Below are 24,354 nucleotides of genomic sequence, written 5' to 3'. Positions count from 1 at the left end.
CCTGCCTAATGAACTCCCACTGGACCTTCACCTCTTCTGCGGTGCCTCCCCTGCCTGGCTCTAGCCCCTTTCACTCTCTAGCACCATCTGTGCAGGGGTGCTGGGGAAGGGCCCTGCTTTCTGAAATGTCAGCTCTCGCGCAATCTTACAGGAATTCCAGGCCCCTGTTCAAATGCTACGTCATTCTCTTCATGTGGGTAATTTGGTCTTTGTTTTCCCTGAAGATAATCATGAGTGTCTTTTCCTCTTTGTTTCACTTGTTTGATTCAATTAAAATGCCAGGGCTCGTGACCCTGAATACCCCGGTGACTCCCCACCACACAACAAGTCAGTGGTCTAGAAAATGGTGTTCTGAAGACACAGACAGGGATTCAAGAGTCTGAAGGAAGCTAGGAAGAGGCAGGTTGGCAGGCTCATCTCAGAATAGATGAGACCAGACCGACTCTGGTCTGAAGTCCTGGCGTCAACCCAGCTCTGAATCCACTGGCTGTGAGGTCTTGGGAAAATGAATCAACCTCTCTGTTACTGTTTCCTCATTTTTCTCTCTAGCATAATACCAGCCCCCTCAGAGAGCTTTTATGAGGATTAATTGAATTGACATATATGTGCTGTCCATGAATTAGCCATTATTACTACTAGTTGTGTGGCCTAGGAAAGATCTCTTTGCCCCTCTAAGCCTCAGTGTGCTCGTTGGTAAAATGGAGGTGATGATCTGCCTGTGCAGTGGGTTAAAAGCCTCTCCTCAAAAAAAGCTATGATTGTATTTGGGAAAAGGACTTTGAATATATAATTACTAAAGGATCTGAAGATGAAATTGCCCTGGATATCTGGGTGGACCCTAATTCCAATAGCGAGTGTCCTTTAGAGAAAGGCAGAGGGTGATTTGAGGCCCAGGAGATGATGGGTGAGGGCTGGGGCAGGGGTGGGTGTCACAGATACAAGCCCAGGAATGCCAGAGCCACCAGATGCTGGAAGAGGCACAGAATGCTCCCCCAGTGGCCCCTGGAGGTAGCATGGCCTTGTCCTCCCTGCTTTCCCACCTCTGGCCTCCAGGACCGTAAGCAAAAGTACGACGGTGTCTTGAGCCATGTTCGGAGTCATCTGTCCCAGCAGCCACGAGGACCCAGGAGGAGCTGACACACGCCCTCCTAGGACCGCGCAGGCACGGGCGAGGTCCCAGGTGTGCACAGCCAGCAATGATCTTCGTTGTTCCCATCCCTGCCCTGGGCCTTGGTCTCCCCCATAAAACGATGATACAAGGTCGGGCAAAGGTGGCTGGGCTTTGCCACCTGGCACCGGCTCCGTCACCGCCCGACTCCTTCACAAGGCAGGAGGACTACCTGATTCTCCATCTCCCTCACCCTCCTCCTCACTCCAGGGTGCCCGACAGGCAGGGTGTCGCATTCAAGGGCCTTCGCCTAGCTGTGTCCACTGCAGAGGACAGTGGGCTCTGGATGGTCACCCTCTGGCTCTTCCCACATGAAGGAAGGCTGCAATGGACTCTGTCACTCTCTCCAGGACATGGTGGCCCAGGTGACATTTTAGGAGTTGTGATATCTTCCTCCTCCCATTCAGGGCTCAATGGGGAGGAAACCCTTAAGAAAATCATATAAATATTTAAGCCAGAGTTAATAACTGAGAGGTGAGAATTTCGGGTATACAAGTGGAGTGTATCACACGTCAGCAGAAAGGCAGGGACAGGGACAGCACTCTGCGTGGCTGCAGGGCGTGGGATCCAGCCACCTCTCAGCCAGACTATGCAGAGAGATGGCCTTTCTCTCTACCCCATCCTCCCCCTTCTACCCTCTCCCCTGCCACCAGGATCAGAGGGACAGTCAGGGTGGGGGATAAACCCATCTGTCATCTAAAGTCCCTTGTTTAAACCCCTTCATCAGTTTCCTACCTCAAGAATTCTGGCTCTACCTCTAGGCTCTTGAATTCCTTTATGTGTGAAAGAATAAACAGTCTCCATTGGATTAGATAAGAATAAAATGGAGGCGAGGCCCCTCGGCAGGTGCTCAGGCCCAGAGGAGCGCTCTCACACATTTGCCTGTGGACAAACAACGCTTAGCTATTAGCTACAGACACATAGAAACAGAGACTTCAGAGATCTCCAACGCCTGGCCACCACGCCTCATCCGCTGGGGACACGGTGACCTGCTCTCCGTGCCTAGGACGGGAGATTTTTGTTCCATGAGGGCTGAGCCCTGCGGATGTGGCCAAGGCCCTTTGTTTCTCAATAAAAGTTTTCAAGGAAATACTTTTGCCCTCAAAATCGCCCTCTTCTTTTTGTCTGGAATGATTTATTTTATTATTCAGTGGCTGAAAATTCATGAAATGCTGTGGTCAGAGCAAAAATGTGTCACACACGATTCCATATGTCCATGGAGCGGGACCAAGAGAGAAATCTGACAATAGAAACCACCCTCTCTCTCTCCCTGGGGTTAATGGACCGCGGACCTATTTTTTTTAACTTATAATATTTTTATCCCCTTAATCAAAAACATTTTTAAAAGTAATTAGCAATAGGGTGTATGAATAAAAATAATGGTCAAAATACTTAATTTCTCAGATTTAGTTTCAAGACTCAAATTCTCAAATGCATAGACAGTGTTTCTGATTCAGGAGGTAGAGAGAGGCCTGTTCCCGTCCAGAGAGGCATCCTGGAGCGTGGGAGCAGCAGTGGGCTTTGGAAGAGCATCGAGAAGCTGCATTTGAGGGGCAGCCCTCCCTGGACTAAGCACGGGACCCTGGATAGATTACGAAGCCATGGGATCCTTGTGGCCATGCCCACATGCCCAGCACTCCTGAGACAAATGTGAAAGCAGGTGACAGCCAGGAGGAACGGTCTCCTATATTCCTCCCTCCAGCTCCCAGCATCAAGGCCCACTCGGCCAGTGGAGGCAAGAACGAAGGACTATTTAGAGAAAGCCACAAAACACACTCATGGAACCAGCTATAGGATCCCAGGCCCCTCACACCCACTTCCAGCCACTCGACTCTCCAAGGGGAAACGACTATCCTGACTTCCAACACCTTGGATTAGTTGCGCCTGATTTTGAAAGGCATATAAATGGAATCCGAAAGTCGGAATTCTTCACACTGGCCCCTCTTGCTCAACATGAAGCTGTGCAGTTCCCCATGTGGCCATGTGCACATCCTGCCACCAGGATCATCTTGTTTAAACCCCTTGTTTAAACCTGCTCATTCTCGTGGCTTAGAATACTGGGCCACAAGGATACCACAACTCCTGCTTCTGATGGATGCTTGGCGAGTTCTTGGGCCATTTCCCATTTGGAGCTATTGCAGACATTCTCGTGCAGAACTTTTGGTGAACGTATGAACACAGATCTGTTCAGTACATAACTGGGAATGAAGAGGCTGGGTCGTAGGGCTTCACATATTCAGCTTTAGGGACACAGTCAATTTGTTTCCCAAACTCGCTGTCCCCATCTCTTCCCCTTCCAGCAGTGTCTGGGGTCTCCAGGAGTTCCACAGCCTCACCCTGTGGGAAGTCTCTGCCTTTTTAAATCATGGACACTGTGATGGGTGGGATGTGGGATCACATTGCACAGTGATATTTTTAAATGTAAATCGGATTCTGTTTCTCTGCCATTGGTTTCCCTTTGCACTGACAATAAAACCCGACTCCTTTCCCCATCTGCAGGACTCTGGTCACCTCTGACTTTCTTCTTCCTGTGCCCCACTCCCTTCTTGCTAGTGTTCAAAAGCAATCCTCGCCTCTTTCCTCTGCCAGAATGTTCTTCCTCCATTTTTCCCCATGACTAACTCCTTCCTGATCATTCGTACATTCAACAAACATTACTAAGAAATTATCAGTTTTCTTCTCACATGTCACCTCCCTCCAAAGACCCTTCCCCAACTTCTGTCTGGTTAGCCATGGTAGGTCTATCATCACTTTCCATTTCTTCTATTAAGATTTGTTTTCTACCTTATCACACTAAAATATGAATTTAAGACCAATGTATTTTCAGTGCCTAAAACAGTTCACACAGTTAAGTATTCAAACACTATGGTTTGGATGAATGAAGAATAGAGGCGAAGGAGTTCGCGAATCACATCTGCAAAGATGATTATAGAATATTAAAGCCAATAGAACCTCTTCTTCCCCCACCCCAACTCAGCTGATCAAAATGATGGTCAGAAATATAAAGTGACAGGGTCAAGGGCAAAGATGGAGTTTGAACCCATGCATACCATACTCCTTCAAGAACAGGAGACATATACTTTATATAAATGGGTTTCAGATTATTGAATGTGGGCATTAGGAACTGATTTGGCCTGGAGAAGTCTCCCCTTATACCACAAAGTCCAACAACACAACAAGAAGATATGAGATGGACATCGTTTCTGGGTCCCCCAAATCACCCTGACCTTAGTTCCATGGAAGAGGATGACGTTGAGAGGGCAAATATGAATAGAGGTGGCTCCCAGTCCATCTTCCATCTTCTGGGGAGAGGGAAAGGAACCATCTTGGCAGGAGCAACTTCCTTGGGCTCTGAGATCTACCCAGAGATCACGCTGTACCAGGTGAGAGCCCGGCCTCACATTCTTAGCTTGGGTGAGAATCAGATCGGACCACAATGTGGGCCTCGGGCCGGTTGCATGAGTGGACCTATAATCTGCACCTTAGAGAACTTCAGCCAAAAGCACTCCTGATGCCACTCCGCTCTTGCTGAGTTGTCCCCAAACCCCGTGACTGGATGATTCACTGATCTCCACCAGGGTCATGACTATCAGGCGCTGACCCAGAAATGAGAACTAAATTTATAAGGGAAGATATCCTCGAACCGGAACTCCAGCTTTTCTGATGGTTCAAGCTTCCACTCTTTGGGTTTCCAAAGAGTAGTGGAAGCCATGTTGGTCTCTTCCTCAACAATCTAAAAAAAAAAAAAAAAGGAACAAGACAACCAGAAACCCACTGAAAAAAAGAGGGAGTCCATGTTTGGGAGGAAACCGACCTGAAATAATACATATCCACAATCCCTATCACAATTCTGAGAGCTAGGAAACCCTAGAAACCAAGATTGGGGCTTGTTTCTTTTGCATATTTGTAGCAAATGTACTTGGCAGCAAAGCCCGACAACAAAAATTGACTATTTTTTAGTCTTTTATGTCACTTTGGTTGCATACTCATATATTTTGGTGTAGCAATGCTATTCTTTGATTATGAGGTGCTGAGTCAAAGTCCAATATGATGTTTCACAACATATAGTCCCTATGCATCTTATTACCTTTATAAAGGCTAAAACATTCCTGCACCCAAGAATACCAAAATACTTGCACAAAGTTTTCTGATAAAGATGGTGGACCTACTATAATTCTTCACTGATTTTATATGCTCTTTGCATAAACAAGGTCAGGCAGTATTGTACACATTCAACAAGTGGATAAACTGAGGTTTAGAGAAGTTCAACCATTACTTGTGTGGACAAGTAATTAGTGTTAAACCAGAACTAGAACCCAGGTGTACTGGGCATTCACTGTTTTCCCCATTGGTCATCCATCCACGCCCTGATTGTTGTGCAGCACCTCAGTTCTACTTTAGGAAACCACTCTCTTCTCCTCTCCCCCCCTCTCCTCTACTGCTTGCAGACTTGGGAGGTCCCATTTTCACCTAGGCAAGGGAAAGGCTTGTGCCCAAGCTAAGCCAACAGTTCATGCTTCCTCAAAACTGGGCCCAGAGAGGAGTGACTCAAAGACCACAAGAGCTGGAGGTGGATGGTCCCAGCAGGGGTCCCTGAAGAGGCGCTAGGTGTTGAGAGTTGCCCTGAGATTTCTGAATCCTGACTTTATGGCTTGTCAGCCTTTATTTGTGTGGATTGGCCAGAGAGGATTTCTTTAGTTTTTAGCCAAAAACCCTTGACTGAGATACCATGCTTCTGCCACCTAGACCTCTGCTCTTTCTTCCCTCCAAAGGGGAAGAATTCATCATCATCATCATCATCATCATCTCTCTCTCTCTCTCTCTCTCTCTCTCTCTCTCTCTCACACACACACACACACACACACACACACAGGCATGTGTGTATAATAGATAGACAGATATTAAATATATATACATATATGTGAAGTACTTAAAATGGAATATGGTACCTTACAACATTCTGCATTTCAGAGTTACTGTGAACATGAAAAATATGTTATACAAAATACCTAGCACCTAGACAAAGTGGCCCACACCCATAATCTAAGACTTGGGAGGCTGAGACAGGAGGATCACAAGTCTGAGGCCAGCCTCAGCTCTCACATAGTGAAAGAATAATTTTTTTAAAAAAAAATAATAAATAAAAAGATCTGGGGATATATCTTAGTGGCAAATACCCCTGGGTTCAATCCCCAGTACCAAACAAACAAAAATCAAAAACAAAAGCAAATGAACAAAAAACATAGCACCCAATAGTTTGCATTGCTAAGACTCTCCTCCCTCCCTCTCTTCCTCTCTGTATGCTCTTTCCCCCCAATATGTCTTCACTCATCTAATTATATTCATTCTTTACCCAAATGCTTTTATCATCCCAGTTGCCCTTCCTCTTAGCTTACTCTTACATACATTTATATGTGGGTACTTCTTGTCCCTATAAGTAATTGTGAGGCTGAAGGAAGTGACTGGCCATGGATTCAATACCCTTGCTGACATTTACATTGGCTTTTGGGACCTGAATTCCTGACACATCCCAAATTTCGTGCATGTCTCCTGCATGAAAGTTGCTTTTCAGACTCTCTCAGCTTATGGTTTGCATGCCCAAACACAAATAATGCTTAAGCAAAAAGAGAAGAGTACAGATGATTATAAATAAACACAACCTAAAACAGTAATTGTAGAAAACTTGGAAAATACAAAACAAAACAGAAAAAATTAGCATCATGCCATCCTAGAGATAACTATTCCTAACACTTTGATCTATTTCTTTGTACTTTATTTTGTCAAATTCTATCATATCGATGCATGAAATTATAATTATAAAATCATAACTACATGTAGTACCTATTAAGTGAAAGACAATTTACAAAGTGTTCTGTAAGCAACATACTATTTAATCCAAAGGACACCTGAGTGCCCCCCAGCCTTGCAGCTGGGTCCCCCATACTGAATAATCCAAAATAGCAAAACAGAAGCCACCATGTCTTTTGTGATCTAGTCTCAGAAGTCATATTCCATCATTTTCCCACCTGCTGCTGGGTATCTAGGTCAGCCTTTCCAGTGTGGGAGAGAACCACGCAAGGACATGTCCGTTAGGGTCTGAATATGGTTTGTCCCTCAAGCAGGTAGAGGATAAGCTCCTCAAAACTGGAGGCTGGATCCTCAAAATGGTGGTATTAAGAGTGGAACTATTAAGAGGCGGAGCCTCGTGAGATAATTAGGTCATTGGGGATGTTGCCCTTGGAAAGGATTAATGCTGGCTTCACAGAGTTAGTTCTCTTGAGAATGTATTGTTATAAAGCGAGGGCACCCCAACACTCAAGGGCTTTCTGCACAGGCCAGTTCCCTTTCTACTTCCCTGCCATATTTTGATAGTCATGGGGAGGGGGCGGTGGATTCACAGAGGCCAGAGAAATGAGGCCCCACGAACTTGGAGTTTCAGCCTCCAAAATGGTAAGCTAAATAAACCCCTTTTCTTTATAAGTATCTAACTTCCAGTATTTTGCTATAGCAACAGAAAACAGATTAATACAGACAGGAGTCTTAGGAAGAGGCTATCAATAGGAGCCACCTTGGAAGGATGGATACCTCCATTGGGTAATATGAGTTTCTTTACATTTTACAGTTGAAAGTCCAAGAGCTTGGCTGAAGGACACATGGTTTATCAGCTACAGAATAGGACTTAAAGTTAGATTGACCAACTCACGAACTCAGACTTTTAACTATGACATGATACCACCTCTTTACTTTAACTATCCTATGAATGTTGGATATTAAAGTAAATTTCAATTTTTTGTTACTATAAAAAAAACTCTGTAGCCAAGTCTTTCTACATAAATTTCTACCTCCACCTCCTGCATCTCCTGCTATTGCCTCAGGACAACTCCTAGAGATACAATTATCAGGTCAAAAAATATGGATTTTTTTAATGCTCTTAGTACATCATGCAAAATATAATTTCCAGAAAGGAAAAACCAATAAAAGCCCATGCAGATGTCTGATGTCTGTCTCACTGTATTCTTAATACAACTGAATATTAACATCATTTAAATCTCTATTAGTGTTTGTAGGCTAAAAATGCTAGTTTTGATTTGCATTTCTTGGAACACTTCTTAATTTGCTCATCATTATTATGTATTCGCTTCATTTGGGGTCTTTCATTATAAGCAAAAGAAGCCAATTAACTAACTTTTTCTTTTTATTAAGACATAATATTGGGACATGTTAATGGGGTATAATATAATAATTTGATACATGTATACAATTTACAGTGATCAAATTAGGATAACAAACACTTCCATTTCCTCAAACATTAATCATTTCTATGTGTTGGGTACTTTCATAATTTTTTCCCAGTTATTTTGAAATATAGATTGAGTAGATAACGGTTAGCTTATTGTGCTGCAGAAAATCAGAAGTAATTCCTCCTGTGGTTTTTTTCCCCATTTTTATTGGTGACTGTACTTGTACCTAATGGTGGGACTCATTGCTACACATCTGTATGCACATGCCCTGTGACATAATCTGGCCAACCCTATTCCCAGTATTTCCTCTTTCCCTCCACTCCTCCCTCCCCCGGTTCCTTTCCTCTACTCTGTTGATGTCCCTTTGATTTTCAGAGACCACCCCACAACTTTCTTTTCCTTTTTCCTCTCAAGTTTCCACATGTGGAAAAATACATATGACCCTTGACCTGCTGAGCTGGGCTTATTTCACTTAACATAAGGTTTTCAAGTTCTATCTATTTCCCTGAAAATGAAATGATTTCATTCTTCTTTGTGGCTGAGTAAAACTCCATTTCTAAATGTGTTTCGGTGCCCCTTACCTGAGCTCTTTCCACCCCATCCTCGCTGCCCTTCCCAGCCTTCCCAGTCCCTAGTGACCACTCTTCCATTCCATTCTGCTATGAGATCAACTTTTTAATTCTCCACAAATTTGTCAAAATGTGGCATTTATCTTTGTGTGTCTGGCTTATTTCACTTAACACAATAATCCCCATAAGTTCCACCCCTGTCGCTACAAATGATAGGATTTTATAATATTTGTGTGTGTGTGTGTGTGTGCGTGTGTGTGTGTGTGTGTATGTGAGGGGGGGGATTGGGAGATTTTTCTTGTCTATTCATCCTCTGATGGACACTTTGGTTGATTCTATATATTGGCTATTGTCAATAGGGCTGCAATAAACATGGCTGTACAGATGTCTCTTTCATAAAATGCTTTTATTTCCTTTGGATATATACTCAGTAGTGGGGTTGCTGGATCATATGGTAACTCTGTTTTTAGTTTGTTTGTTTTTAAAGAAACTGCATACTATCTTCAATGGTGGCTACACTAATCTACATTCCCACCAAAAGTGTGTGGGTTCCCCTTTGTCTGAATCCTTACCAGCATTTATTTCTTGTCTTTTTTTATAATAGCCATCCTAACTGGGTGAGGTAATATTTCATTGTAATTTCTATTTGAATTTTTCTGATTATTTGTGACACTTACATGGGATTATTTTGTTATTTTTGTTGTTGTTAAGATTTTTGAATTCCTTACATATTCTGAATATTAATCCCTTGTCAGATGAACAGTTGGTAAATAGTATCTCTTACTCCATAAATTGTCTCTTAACTCTATTGTTTCCTTTCCTATAAAGATATTACTTAGTTTGAATAATCCAATTAACTAATTTTAATTTGGAAATGGAAGTATTAAAAGGATTACCTGGGCCAGCGGAGAACACCTATAATCCTAGCAGCTCAAGAGGCTGAGGCAGGAGGATCATGAGTTCAAAGCCGGCTTCAGCAACTTGGCAAGGCCCTAAGCAACTCAGTGAGACCCTGTCTCTAAATGAAATATAAAAAAGGGCTGGGGATGTGGCTCAGTGGTTGAGTGCCCCTGAGTTCAATCCCCAGTACACACAAACAAAGAAAAAAAAAAAGGAGGAAGAGGAGACCACCTAGTAGTTCATGTAATTAAAGGGAAAGTTGGAAACCTGGCTTGAAAATGGAGAGGGCCCAGAGCATCTCCAGGGCTCCAGGCAACAGGAAGGGGTAGCAGACGGTCTTGCAGGCTATCATCACTGGGATGAATCAATTCAACATTCCATCCATCCTGTGTCACATGTCTAAGCTAGGGTGGGGGAGGGCAGGACAGGGTGCTTTGATTCAACCAAGACAGCCCTTAACGGGGGGAAAGTAAATAAATTTCTGTTACTGAAAAAGAAAGAATGGATCCTCAATGGCTAAGGAAAAATAAATGTCTGCAACAGGGTTTGATTTCGATGGCTCCCAAACCCATACTCATTTCATTAAGTTAAAAGTCCTGGCCTCCATATGCTGGTTCTTGGTTCTTTTTTTAATGGGTGCATTATAATTATGCCTTTATTATGCCATGTTCATGCTTGTACATGATCAATCTCATTCCCCACATTGTCTGTCTGTTCTTATTAGTTGGTCAAGAATGATAACTTTGCTTTTACTTAAGAAGTTCAGCATCATTGGAGTCAACACCACCATGGGTGAGCTGAGAAAAAAACCCTCTGCAGTTGGAATAAATATCTAGATATCCAGAAATACAGAGCTAAGACTCCCTCAACTTTGCCAAATAAAATAACCAAGAACAAAGGGATCTAGGGTAAAGAAATCAACCCCTTTACCAGAGGCTAGCGAGCTTTCTCTGGAAGGGCTAGGTAGCAAATATCTGAAGTTTTTCAGGGTCACCCAGTCTCTGTTACAACTTCTCACCTCCACAAAAATAGCAATAGACAGCAAGGAAACAAATAGGCATGGCTTTGTTCCAATAAAACTTTATAAAATCTGCCGGCCTCCAGGATTTGATCTGGGGCCGGAGTCTGCTGATCTCTGCTTAAATCCAAATCACAACAACTAAACACATCATGCTTCTGTTTATGGTTATTTCAATTCTGACTCCTGTGATTTTAAAGAATTAACTTTCAGTTGTCAATATTTAGGGCAATGTTCACTTGATTTATCCACCTGCGTTATAAACTACATCAGTTGATTTTTGACTTGGAGAAAACGTGACAATAAATGAACATCAAAGTCAATTTTGCTACCCACATAGATAAAGAAAAGTAACTGTGATTATTCATTTAAACAATCAACATACATTCTCCTACCATCTATTATGTGCCGGGGCTGAGACTGGATACACAAAATACACAGGCCTTACAGAGTTTGAGCCTGGTGGAGAAACTCAGACTAGAAAACTAATCCATAGCAAATATTCCTCTCATGGGTGATGGCTGGCTGTTACAGAGAACCAGGATCAAGTTTGAAAAGCACATGTCTCCAAATGGAAGAAACTGGCTCCTGGACTGGTCAGAAGAGCACAAGTAGAGTCCAGCTAAACAATGCCCATGGGAAGTTCCTATTTAAGAGTTCAAACCAGAGAACCTGTCAAACTCTGTCATCATCAAACATCTCCTGGGGTGACTGCAAGATTGATAACAATATCATCAGTATGCCAGGTAGGTTCAGCTCCCAGTGGCTAAAGCTATTCTATGTTCACATTCATGTGCCCATGACTGATGGACCCAGGAGTCAACAACTGACCCAAGAAGGGTATAATAGAAAGTCATCAAAGATGACCATCATAAATTCCTTTGCTCCTTCTATGCATATGTTGTTTCTCATATCAAGAGAGGAGCCCATTCTGCCTATGCTTGAATCTGGGCTGATCTTTCTCTTGACCAAGAGAAAACAGCAGAAGTGGTCCTCTGAACTCTGAGGGTAGGTCAGAAGCAGCTGTTCAGCTTCCATCTTAGTATCTCAGAACATTCTCTCTTAGAACCCAGCTGATGTGCTGTAAGGAAGCCCACACAGTCCCATGGAGGAGCTGATGTGCAGAGGAACTGAAGTCTCCTCACTAATAGTCCCAACATTGAGCTCCAACAGGCTGCCAGGACCTGCTTATCATATGAATGTGCCATCTTGGAAATGGATTCTTCATCTGTTCATCAATAGTCCCAGACGTTTCAGGATAATTTGTTATTCAGTGATAGATAACAGGAACATTAAGTTTATCAGCCCTTTTCTCTGAAGAATTTGAAATTTTGGTTGGAAATTAACAGATATTAGAAATTTGGGGAGCTGAGTCTCATTAAGAAGCAACCATTGGTGTGCATTAGAATCACATGGAAAAACTTTGCAAGATAGAAAGTTCTAGTCCACCTCCCACCCAGATCTCTGATTCAGTAGGTTTGGGATGGAGCCCAGGAGTATTTTAATCAAGCATTTAAAACAAGCTTCCTATGCATCTGTTATTACGTACTGAAACTCTGATTTGTATACTCAACATGAAAAACCCATACACAAACCCCAACAGCCAAAACAGTCCCGAGCAAAAATAGTAATGCTGAAGGGGCCACCCAATATCTAATTTCAAAATACACTACAGAGCCACACAGTATGGCACTTGCAAAAAACAGGCATGTACGCTGACGGAATAGAACAGAGGACTCGGCGACAAACTACAGCTACAGCCATGTGATTCCTGACAAAGGCGCCAAAAAACATACGTTGGAGAAAAGACAAACATGCTGGGGAAACTGGGTATCTACATAGAAAAGATTAAAACTAGATCCCTAACTTGCCCTGTGCAAAAATCAGTTAAAAATGGTCAAAGACAATGGCTTCCTGAACAGGATTCCAACAGCTCAGGAAATAACAGCAAGAACCAACAAATGGGATGGCATCAAATTAAAAAAAAAACAAAAAAACTTTTGCCCAGCAAAAGAAAAACAATTGGTAGAATGAAGAACCTGTCTACAGAACGGGAGAAAAATCTTTGCCAGCTGCTCTTCTGATAGAATCCAGAACTCAAAGAGTTCTAAAGAACCATAAAACAAACAAGATCACTTAATGGGCACACGAACTGAACAAACCCTTCTCAAAGAAGTACAAATGGCCATTAGGCAAATGCAAATCAAGGCTACATTGAGACTCCATCTCACCCCTGTCAGGATGGCATTCATCAAGAACACAAAAGACAACAAATGCTGGTGAAGATGCAGAGCAAATGAACCCTCATACAGCTGTTGGTGGAGATGTAAATATGAACAGCCACAATCGCAATCATACCACAACTCAGTGTCTACCTGAAGAAATTAAAGTCAGCATACTACAGAGGTATCTCACACCTGTGTTTATTGGGGCACAGTCCACAGGTGCCCATCAACTGATGAATGGATAAAGAAATATAGTCTATTTACATAGTGGAGTATCATTCAGCCATAAAGAAGAACAAAAATCATTCCATTTGCAGGAAAACGGATGGAACTGGAGACCCTAATGTTAAATAAAATAAGCCAGACTCAGACAAATGCCACATTTCCCCCATATGTGGCATCTAGGGGTGGAAAAAGATGACAAGAAAATAGAAGGCTATTAGGGAAGAGGAAGCGGATCCGAGGAAGGGGATCTGAGGAAGGGATCCGGGGAAGGGAGAGTAAAGGAAGGCATAAGCAGGTAGAAAGGATTCATGTTATTTGAATGTACAAATATACCATGATAAAACTTATTATTCTAAGTAAATGTACTAATTAAAATGTACTAATAAAAAAGGAAAGAAAGAAAACCAGTACACACACGCACTCAGACTTTCCCTCACCCTGTGTTCTCATCTTAACTTGAGCCCCTGGCAATCCATCCAGTCTTGGCTATTTGTAGCCTCAGATGTGGGTGGACCTCAGGGTTCAGAAAAGCCTCTGTCCATCAAAAACTCAGCCAAGGAGACGTAGTGCTTCATCAACTCACAGTTGAATACAAACTGAACTGGAAGACCATCTTCCCAACTTTAGAATCCTAAAATACCTAGGATTACAAGATTAAAGGCCTCTGTTTGAAATACCAGGTGAAATGTGTTATAATCCTCCTTATAATATTTCCTCCAAGAGGCAAATCTCATCAGACACCTTGGGGATTCTTCTGGAGTCTCTCACAGATGACAGGCCAGTGGACTCTACCCTTATCAGCAGACAGAATTTCAAAGGGCTGGGCAGTGTGCGTGAACCCTGGACGAGACTGGCTGCCTTGGGGGAGACTGTCTTTGAGGAGTTCAGAGGGAAAACCTGATTTACAGGCCTGAACTCCCACAGCTCTGCTTCAGTTAGACACAAACGGGGTCAAGGTCTGTATGTTCTTTCCTGCCTAAAACATTTATTTGGGAACAAGAAAAGGGTGGGGGGGGGAGCCTGAAAGTTTCTCTTCACCTTTCCCACAGCCAGTCCAAATGGGCAAATTCTGTTTAAGTGGCCATTTGATGGGTCTCCAAGTGACAAGCCTGGAGTCTTCAGATACAGAGGACACTCATGAATGTGTCACAGGCAGGTGAAGTTGACTTGCCGTCTTCTCCTTACTTCACTCTCTATCTTCATAATGCCCTCTGTCCCTCCACTGCCCCCCCAAGCTAAGGTGCCTGTGGGGTGGCCAGCACCTCGCCAGGGTACTTTTGCCTACTCAGAGGGATAAGCCTCCAAAGAACTTAAAGTCTGAAATAACTAGTAAAGAACAAAAGACAGAGTCAGAATTATAGTTTTCAAGGATGGAGAACCTGATAGGTTCAGCCCACCCAGGAGTTGGAGTTAGACAACTAGAGAATGGTTCCCAGTTACGTGGTTTATTTGAGGGGGTACATCAAAGGCAGGGATAAGGTTACAGGGGTGGAGTCTTGCTTCCTGATGTCTTGCAGTCAGCAGGTTGATTGGTATCTTGGCAGGTCACACCCATCTCTGACAGGTTGTATGGCTGCAGCAGGTCACCCCAAACCTGATGCTGTGTGGGGCCAGGCAGAGCTGAATAGAAATTCACATGTATTTGGGCAATCTGATCCTGTGGGATTGCCACGGGAAGTCCCCGAATACCAGATTTTCCTATTCAAAGGCTACAATGCGGGGGGAGTCCACACACAGCCCACGGATGGCTTTCGACAGGTGCCCTACCCAGAAGTAGCTTATTCATGAATGTGTGTTTTCTCCTCTTTCTTCAAAGACGTGTTTTCTCTTGTTTCTCCCATCTTTCTCTCATTGACTCTCTGCTTGCTTCAAATCATATCTTTCCCTGTTCCCGCTCCCTGGGGACCCTTCTTCCCACCCCTCACCAATCCTTCCCTAGCGGTAATGGGTGACTGTGTCATGACTACCTTCAGCTCCACTCCCACCATTTCCCAGGGCCCTCCTAGGAGTCATCCCCCAGGGTGACCTACAGTGGAAATAGTACTGGCGCCGTCTTTCCAGCAGGCACACACAGAGGCCCCAGAGGAGTCCAGGTCCTCCCTTGGGTACCCAAGAAGAACCCCAGTACTGAGGGGAGGAGAGAGAATTCCTACTACAGGTGTAAATGACATGACTGGATGTTGGAATAGAGATGCCCTTTCCCATAACTTAGTATCTGCTCTTCTCCTGCACAAGTGAACAAAACTTTTTTTCAATCTAGAAAATTGAATCACCCCCCAAAATTAAATTAAAAATGAAAACCTGAAACTTACCCTTCCAAGCTGTTACTGTCCATTGCGGTGCTACGTATCGTTGAAGGCACATCATAGCCCTTGGCTGTGGCTCTTTGTGGAGCAGGAGGGGCACTAAACCAGTCCAAGAGACTGGCGCTCTTCTCCCATCCTGCCCACCTTGGCACCTGAGACTGGAAGGAATCTGAATGGGAAATCAGAAGAGCTGAACTTAACCCAGGTTCTGTGGGGTTTGACCACACAGGAAAATAAGGAATTCAAACCCTGGAAATTCTCTCTACCCTAAAGTATCTAGGATTCTCTGTTTAAATACAAATAATTCTCTGAAAGTAGTGACATATTATTTGACCATTACACACTTAACTCAAAAGAGCCTCTAAGTTTCATGTGCCCATCTTCTTACAAAAAAAAAAGTGATGTAAGTAGAGAAATGAAAAAGGAAAGATTTCAAAGATGGGGTCTCCCAAGGGAGAAGAAGTTGATGGGAGACCAGGCTAAGCCATGGGAAGCACAAGGCTTTCTTTCAGGAGAAACCAAAAGGAAAGAGGAGTAGATAAGGTCCAAATAAAACTTATTTTTCTTATTTCACATTTTTTTTCTTGGCTGGGCCTTAATTAAAACTACAAGGAGTCTGCCCTGGTAAAAGGCTTTTAGACCTTTATGGATGCCCATTGAATGGTAAATAGATACAGTTATACTGATCCTCAGACACTGTAATCCCTGACACCTATCGAAATAGCTGCTCACTTTCCTGTTTGAAAAATGATACTCATGTGGGGCCAGGAGGGGTGAGAAAAAGAGAAGAGAAAAAATAACCATCCAGGTATCTTCTTCAGCTTCCACTCCAAAACACACTGTGCTGGATCACAAATTGCATTTGGTCAGTCCTTACAGTTATGATGCATCGCATGGACCCTCCAGGCTTCTCACAACAAACTCACCTGACTGTTAACCATTCCCATTCTACATACAGGGGACATTGAGACACCAAAACCCATACTCTTCCTGCAGTAGTCACCAAGAAATGATCTTTATCAAACGAGTCTTAGCTTTCCACTTCAGTGGTAAGCAAAGTATCAGTAACAATAAACATTCTCTGACAACGTGTGATTTGCCAACCAGGACGCCATCATTTCTCAGGACTCTTCATCCTCATCCTACCCTGTGAAACAGCTCACATTGTCCTCATTTCACTGCAAAGGAACCTGAGGTGAAGCAATGTGCCCAGGGACACACGGTGAGATAGCCAAGATTTCAGCCAGACAATCTGACACCAAACACCAGAATCTTAACCACTGCACATAGCAAACTTATTTTAGCTCAATCGCCCATAAATAAAAACTTGTTATTGCTCAGTGTATTAAGAGGGATGAAGATAGAGCGTATTTCAGCTGAAATCCAGGCTGTTGACAGACCCAGAAATCTGCTCTTTGACAGGAGCTTGAGGTTACTGAGGGGTGAATGTCTTCAGAGGGGCAGGCCAGCTTCCAAATGGTTTTTTTTTTTAAAACAACAATTTCCCTCTCTGCCCCAAAATACAGTCAAGGATCACAAATTGCATTGGGTCAATCCTTACATCAAAAACTTTCTTTGACTCCCTGATGTTCTTAGAGAACACAGGTCTATTTCAATCATCTCAGGACACATGGCTGCCACAGTACCCCACACCAGAGGAGCAACACCCTGACCATCTCCACTCAAGGCCTGGAAAATGTTTCTGGCATCTTGGCAGAGATGAGAAACTGGAGCAGGGGGAGGAAGAAAGGAGAGGTAAGGAGGAGGAAAGAGCCAATGTTTATGTATATAAAATGCAGAGGGAGGCCGAGTCCCTGAAAGAACATATTTCCAAAATTGGAACCAAAACATATTTCACAAACTCTCTTGGCCTTGGGAAGGATTAGCTGCTAAAGGACGTGACTGTGGGTACCACTCTCTGTTTACAAGCTTGCCCTCTGCCCTGCATGTAGACGTGACTTTCTGAGTCCCCAACCAAGGCTGATTATCCAGTTACCTGGGCTGCATAAACCCAAACAATTCCCAGAGTCTTTAGGACAAAAATTAAGGAGCAGAACACACAGGAGCACTGGCTGTGGCTGTATTTCCTCAACCCACACAGACATATGTGTCCCCACCCCAACTAGACTCTATGCTTCAAAAATGTCAGTGCCGTGAAAAACAAAGACTGAGGAGCTGTTTGAGATTAAAGAAAATGAAAACAATGTGACCACCAAATGCCAGGTGTGATGCATATTGGGCTGGGGAGTGGAGAGGGGAAACTGCCCTGGGGGACGTGATTGGGGCAATTGGCAAAATTCAAACATGGAGTGTGTATTAGACAACAGTGTTAAACCAAAGTGAAATCTGAACTTGATTATTATACTGAAAGACCAAATGGACAAATGGACAATGGCCAAACCATATATAAAAATGGAATGTGGACAGACAACCTGCAACAGCCTATCCAAGAAAACAATCCTTCATGACAATCAGCCCAAAAGGCCAGCCTGGTATAATTTAAACTCGTAGGAAGCCAGATCGTCATCTCTAGTGACAATCCAGGAAATGAAACAATAAATTCTGTAACAATCAACACCTAATGGCTAAGACTTGATAAATAACTGACAGCTTCCCTGATTTTTATCCCCTCCTCCAACCTAGGACCAACCAGAGAAAGTCAAAATGCCCCCTAGCCAATCACCTAGGATGCTCGTGGCGCATTGAGCATCCCCATGGAGACAGCCTCCAATAAGACATGCCTGCACCTTCCCCTTGGTCCCCAATGAAGCTTCCTCATGCCCTGCCTGTCTCTGCATCTCTGCCAACATGCAAGTGGTGGTATCTGACTCCTTGCCACAGCAAGCTCAGAATAAATAGCCTTTGCCTTTCTCACTTGGTTGCTCTTTGTTTATTTCGACAGCACTGTGGCATTGAGAGAGAACGTCTCCATCCATTGGCCACACATGCTGAAGTGTTGAGGGGTAAAGGGTCTGCCCCGAGCCCTCAAATGATCTGGAAAAACACATACACATACAGAGAGGGAGGAAGTGACAAAAGAAATGAGGTCACAGCAACGGGTCTGGGTGGATGGTCCCCGACTTCTTTGTTCTCTTCTTGCAACTCTTTTATAAGTTTGAAATGATTTCAAAATGAAAAGGTTTTTTAAAACATCCCCAGCTGATTGCTCATATTCTGCCCAAAGGGCCACACCCAGTCACCTAAGACCTCAAACAATGCATCAGTGCACAGTCACTTGCAGAACTAGGAAAGCAGAAATGGGGGCTACTCAGCCTGTCCCCAGAGAACCATCACACTCTTCACGGCCCTTGAACCATTCTAATCTTTTCTGACAGATTTTTGGGGAAAACTTTCCAATAGATCATTTCTGTAAAGACCTAGTGAATCATAACCACTGCAGGGGAATTGCCCCTATGGAGAGGGGAGGTTTGGTGAGATTACTTTAGGAGTCTCCCTAAAGTAACCAGAAAGAGGAAATGTCTGGAAGGGAGGAGCTTCATAGATGGGTGCCTTATGGCTTCTCTCTCTCTCTCTCTCTCTCTCTCTCTCTCTATATATATATATATATATATATATATATATATACATATATATATATATATATTTTTTTTTTTTCCTGAACCATATGAGGGTTAAGGGGAGAATTCCAGCTCCTTTATCCCTAAACACTTTGGAAGTGCATTTCCTACAAACAACAGGTTAAGGCCATGGTCTTGGGTGCACACATTAAAATCTAATTACACAGAAGAATCCTCCATGGGGATCGTTCACTACATAGAGAATCGTGAAGCCCCTTCCTTTCTCCCTGGGCTAAGGGGCACAGAAGCATCAGGGTGCTGTTCTCATTATCAGCCCTCACATGTGCCCTGGACCGCATGACACAAATGGCTCATGAACTGGGGATTGTGAGGATGTTTGGAGGTTGGCCATCGGTTTCTTAAGGCTAAGCCGAGTCCTTGGAAGTGGCTGGATTTAACTATTACTCTCCAAAGCTGTTGTCTGTGACTACTCCCCAACCTTGCCTTCTGACTCTTCTTTCTTCCTTGCAACATATCAGGTGTCTTCTTATTTTCAAGCCTCTCTTATCCTTGACTCAGGGGTTCTTAACCATGGCTGTATCTTGGGATCATCTGAGAAGATTTAAAAAATACCAGTGTTGGGTCCCGTGACCTGGACACTTACCCAGTTGTCCCCAGGGTATAGCCTGGGATTTTTTTTTTAAGCTCGCCAGAAGATTCTCCTATGCAATTAGATTTTAATGTGTGCACCCAAGACTGAGAACCACTGTCTTAACATGCTGTTGGTAGGAAATAAACTTCTGAAGTATTTAGGGATGAATGATCTGGACAACTGCCCTTAGCTCTCACATGGTTCAGAAAAAACATATACAATAGGGAGAGAAGAAGAGATGCAACATAAGGCACCCATCTATGAAGCTCCTCCTTTCCACACATTTGCTCTTTCAGGTTACTTTAGGAAGATTCTCCACCATTTCCTCCAGGGTTGATCTCACCAAAATGCCCCTATAGGGGCAATACCCCTGCATTGGTTAGGATTCAGTAGGCCTTTATAAAAGTGATCTGTTCAAGACTTTTACCCAATAAAAAATTTTAAAAAGAGAAGCCATGTGCAAGCCACTCTGGTCAATAACAAGCAAAGGTGATTATCACATTGCTCACCCAGCCTGTGTCCACAGGACACAGTCCCGATGACACCACATCCCCTTGTGACTGTACAAGCTGCTACCAGGCAGAAAACAACAGCTTGTCAATCCAGATGGACTCATAAGACTCTGAAAATACACGGGCAAAGAGATGATGAAACACCAGATTTACAGCAACAGGTGGTGGCCTCTCTGAGCAGGCGAATGCATGGTCATCTAGCCTCTCGGTCACACGAGGGAGAGAACAAGGAGACCCAGCACCAAGAAGTCTGTTGAAAGAGCTATGGCTGGCATTCAAACCAGGGGGGCCACAGAAAGCATGCCCTTGCCAGTTCTCAGTCTGAAGACGCATAATGAGTCTCACAGGGGACTTCCAAAAACTATTTGTCTGTCTCGGATCCCCAGCCTGGCCCAATTAAATCAGTATCTTTAGATAGGCCTTGGTGTCTTTTTAAAGCTCCCTAGATAGACTAACATGCTGCCTGCTTGACTTTGCATGTGACCTCCCCAGAGAATTCTCTTATCGCACCAGCAGGGCAGGACACTGAGTTCCCTATGCCTTTGGGGCTAGGTTCTGAAGCCACATCACTTTCCCTCACCCCTCCTCCTAGCCCTTCTTCTCATCTCACAGCCTTCCTCATTACACACTGTTACATGCACACACTCTAAAAATCATGCACACACACGGGACTGCAGAGCAAAAGCCCATTTGAGTCATTACAGAGTTTTGGGGGTTTTTTGCATAATAGTCATTTTCTTAATTACACAATATGTTTTTGGGGAGCAGATATCTCCTCTTACCCTGTTGAGGGGCCTACAGCAACTAGTAGAGTCTTAGCTCAATATAATATGAACATCAATTGGCTGAAAGTTTGGTTGATTTATTCAGCTAAAATATCAAGAGACAGATTCACTGAGGCCTAGTATCCTTGGGTAGTCAGCTCCTGAATAACAAGTACCATAGGCTATATTTGATCCTGCCTCCAACAGTTATAAGCTATGTGACTTTTATTTACTTAGTGCTACTAAAGATTGAACCCAGGACCTCACACACACTAGGTGAATGCTCTAACCACTGAGCTACATCCTCAGCCCCAAACTATGGGACTTCATTTATTTATAAAATATTTATATTTTATTTACTATTTTATTTTATTTAACTGAGGTCCAAACCTCAGTTTCTGTACCAAACAAATTGGAATAATAATATCCAACTCATAAGGCTAATAGATACTACAGGCACAGCACTTTGCAAAGTGCCTAACAAATAATAAACATTTCAAAATGGCAGCTGCTTCAATGGCCTCCTCTGTGGATCAAAGTTCACTCTGAAATGTTCCCGAAATCTAACATGAACATATATAACATCTTTTCTAACTAGTGACTATGATCAGCAAACGTGGGATGGATCCAGGTGGGAGAGGTCCCTGCTTTGTGGCTTGCTACCAAGATTCCCATGTCCTGTCCGGGTGACACTGCAGCTCCAGTTCTGACTACGGTCACCGTAACAGTACCAGTCATGCAGTGTCAAGCCTTGACTCCCCTGTTTCATTCTTCTCTTACAAAAGGATTCCAAGCAGGTGGCAAGAACAACTCAATTCTTGAAATCAGACCATCTCCACAATCTCTGGAGACTATGCATTCTCCAGAATCTTACAGATGGTCATAGGCCACCCATGAAGGTCTTGGGCATTAGTGACATTGGAATATCTTGAAAACTTTCTAGAAAGGCCAGGGGTGGCACTGCACAAAGGTTCTGACTCCACGGATATGGACTCAGTCCATAACTCTTCCCAACAAGCTTCCAAGTGATTGTGAGGCAGGCAGTTGTGGTATCATTCCTGCAGAAACACTGATCTTGCAGGATAACAAACGCAGAGAACCCTAAGAAGCAATATGGGGATAGAGAGAATGTGGCTTCTGACATCAGACATAGTTTCAGTTTGAACCAGTTACTTAATCTCAACACTAGTTTCACCACTTGCAAAAATATTAATTTCATTACTTGAACAAGAGTAACAATGCCCATCTCACAGGGTTATTAAGAGGATTGAATGCAAAGATACCTGTAAAGCCCCCAACACAGTGCACAGGACACTCACGTCAATACAAGTTCATTCTCTATGGACTAAAGGATACATCACACAAGGAACTTGACTTTCTAACCCGGGATACCAGGCAATGGTGATGCCCTTGACCAAGATAGCAGCAATACTTAGGATGAACAGGCTGGAGCAGAATTAGGAGCTCCAGCCCTAAAGGACCTGCTACAGACCAACATGGCCCTTCCTCTGCAAAGAAGTAGAGGCCCCAAGGTCAGTCCTTACCTGGACTGGGATTTCCCTCCCAGCCCAGGGACTTGCATTCTTTCATACTACTGCCCCACAGTTGATCTTACAGGTTCCTCTTCTGAGAATGGCTTTGTGTTCTAACACTTTGCCACCCCAAAGACAAACCCACAGGCCTCACTAAGCAACAAACAACCACACATGTATTCTTCCAAAATGTATAAAATATCACAAAGTTCTTAGGCTCTCCATGCTGGGTCCTCTTTAGGATAGTCCCTGGCAGCTCCTCTAAGCTCTCCATCTCTGCTTTTCTTTCTGAGGCTGGTGCTCACCAATGCTCCCATCCCCCAAGCTCCTCCTTTGGATGAGGAATAGGATCCCCTTCCTGGATTACAGTTCCTCTTCTCAGCAGAGAGGTGTGGGGTCAGACCTCTGGTGTCTGCTAATGACCCTTCAGGTGCCCAATTTTCTCAAGTGGGTGACTTGCATCTTTGAGGTGCCTAGGCCAAATTAGGACTCATCTCTTTGGGTCCTGGCCTCTGGGGACTTTCCTTCACTCGAGAGATAATAGGAAGTGAATCACAATATTTGCCAAGTCTCCAGAGCACAAGATACACTTATATTTGCCCAGCTATACCTACCTTGTAAATACAACAGGGTCCCTATGACATCAACAACACTGAATTTGGGGGAGACTTATGACCCCTCACACCACCACCTTCACCCAACTCTTTCTCAGTTGGTCCCCAAGAAGATGCTCACATGCTGGGAACGTAGTCTCCTGGGCTCTTGTGTGAACTGTCTCTTGCAACAGCAATGGCTCTAGAGCTCCTGCCCCATCCAGAAACAGGTTGGTCTGACTCCCTGCTCAGCTCAGGCTCAGTGGCCCCGGTTTGTTGCATCTCAGGTGCATAATGTTCTCCCGTGATCCCCAGCCCGCCCTCCTCAGTGCATGCTTCATGGAGTACAGCAGCCTTTGTACAAAGGTCTTTCCAGAGTTTGACTCCTCTCCCTGGGTCAAAGAACAGAGAGAAAGCTCCTGAGGCACACTTCCTGCTTAGCTCAAAGCCTCCTTCCTTCCCACACCCTTGCACCAACTGTGTGGGCACCTCCACCTTTGTTCTTTCCACTCCTGGGAGCTCTTGGTCCCTCCCATTCATAGTCCCCCAGAAGGCTGGCCTTAGTGGCCTCTGGACAAACCAGAGATATCTACAACCAACGGAAAATTCAGGTGTTAACACTTCAAGCTAAGAACCATAGTTCTCTGAGGCATAGCAGGGAAGCACTGGGTCAGAAAGGACATCGTCCTCCAGGGGTTTAATTCCTCAGACCTAGGGAAGAACCATGGAATTGAATGTAAGGTAATAACCTCAGGGGGCACTAAAACCAGATGAGGAGTATATGGAAACTCTGTGCAGTATCTTTGCAGTTTTGCTGTAAACCTAAACTTATTCCCAAATATGAAGTTTATTTTAGAAAGAAGAAAAAGAGTAGGAAAGAAAGAAGCGGGAGGGAGGGAAAGGAAGGAAGAAGTTAACCTTCTGGGGGTTGAGACAAGGAAAGACAATGTCTGGTCAGGTGTGTTGGTACAAAAATATTACAAAATAAAGAACCATCAAAACTTTAAAATATACATACATTTTTTTTAAAGATTTGATAAGCCTGGGGCTGGGGCTCAGTGGCAGAGCGCTCGCCTAGCACATGCAAGGCGCTGGGTTTAATCCTCAGCACCACATAAAAATAAATAAATA

At 43.8% G+C, this 24,354-nt stretch overlaps 1 long non-coding RNA gene across 1 annotated transcript; it reads right to left on the bottom strand.

The window, feature by feature from the left end:
- Positions 1 to 13,997: 13,997 nt before the first annotated feature.
- Positions 13,998 to 23,520, bottom strand: LOC125616537. Its single transcript, XR_007347182.1, has 3 exons — positions 23,366 to 23,520; positions 15,659 to 15,821; positions 13,998 to 14,966 (listed from the first exon to the last, which is right to left on the bottom strand). It is a non-coding gene; the product is annotated as an uncharacterized LOC125616537 (long non-coding RNA).
- Between the last annotated feature and the right edge of the window lie 834 nt (positions 23,521 to 24,354).

This window comes from Marmota marmota, unplaced genomic scaffold, assembly GCF_001458135.2.
Source record: "Marmota marmota marmota unplaced genomic scaffold, marMar, whole genome shotgun sequence".
NCBI lineage: Eukaryota > Metazoa > Chordata > Mammalia > Rodentia > Sciuridae > Marmota > Marmota marmota.
The sequence above is the reverse complement of the archived record's forward strand: the minus strand, read 5'-3'. Positions and strand labels throughout refer to the sequence as shown.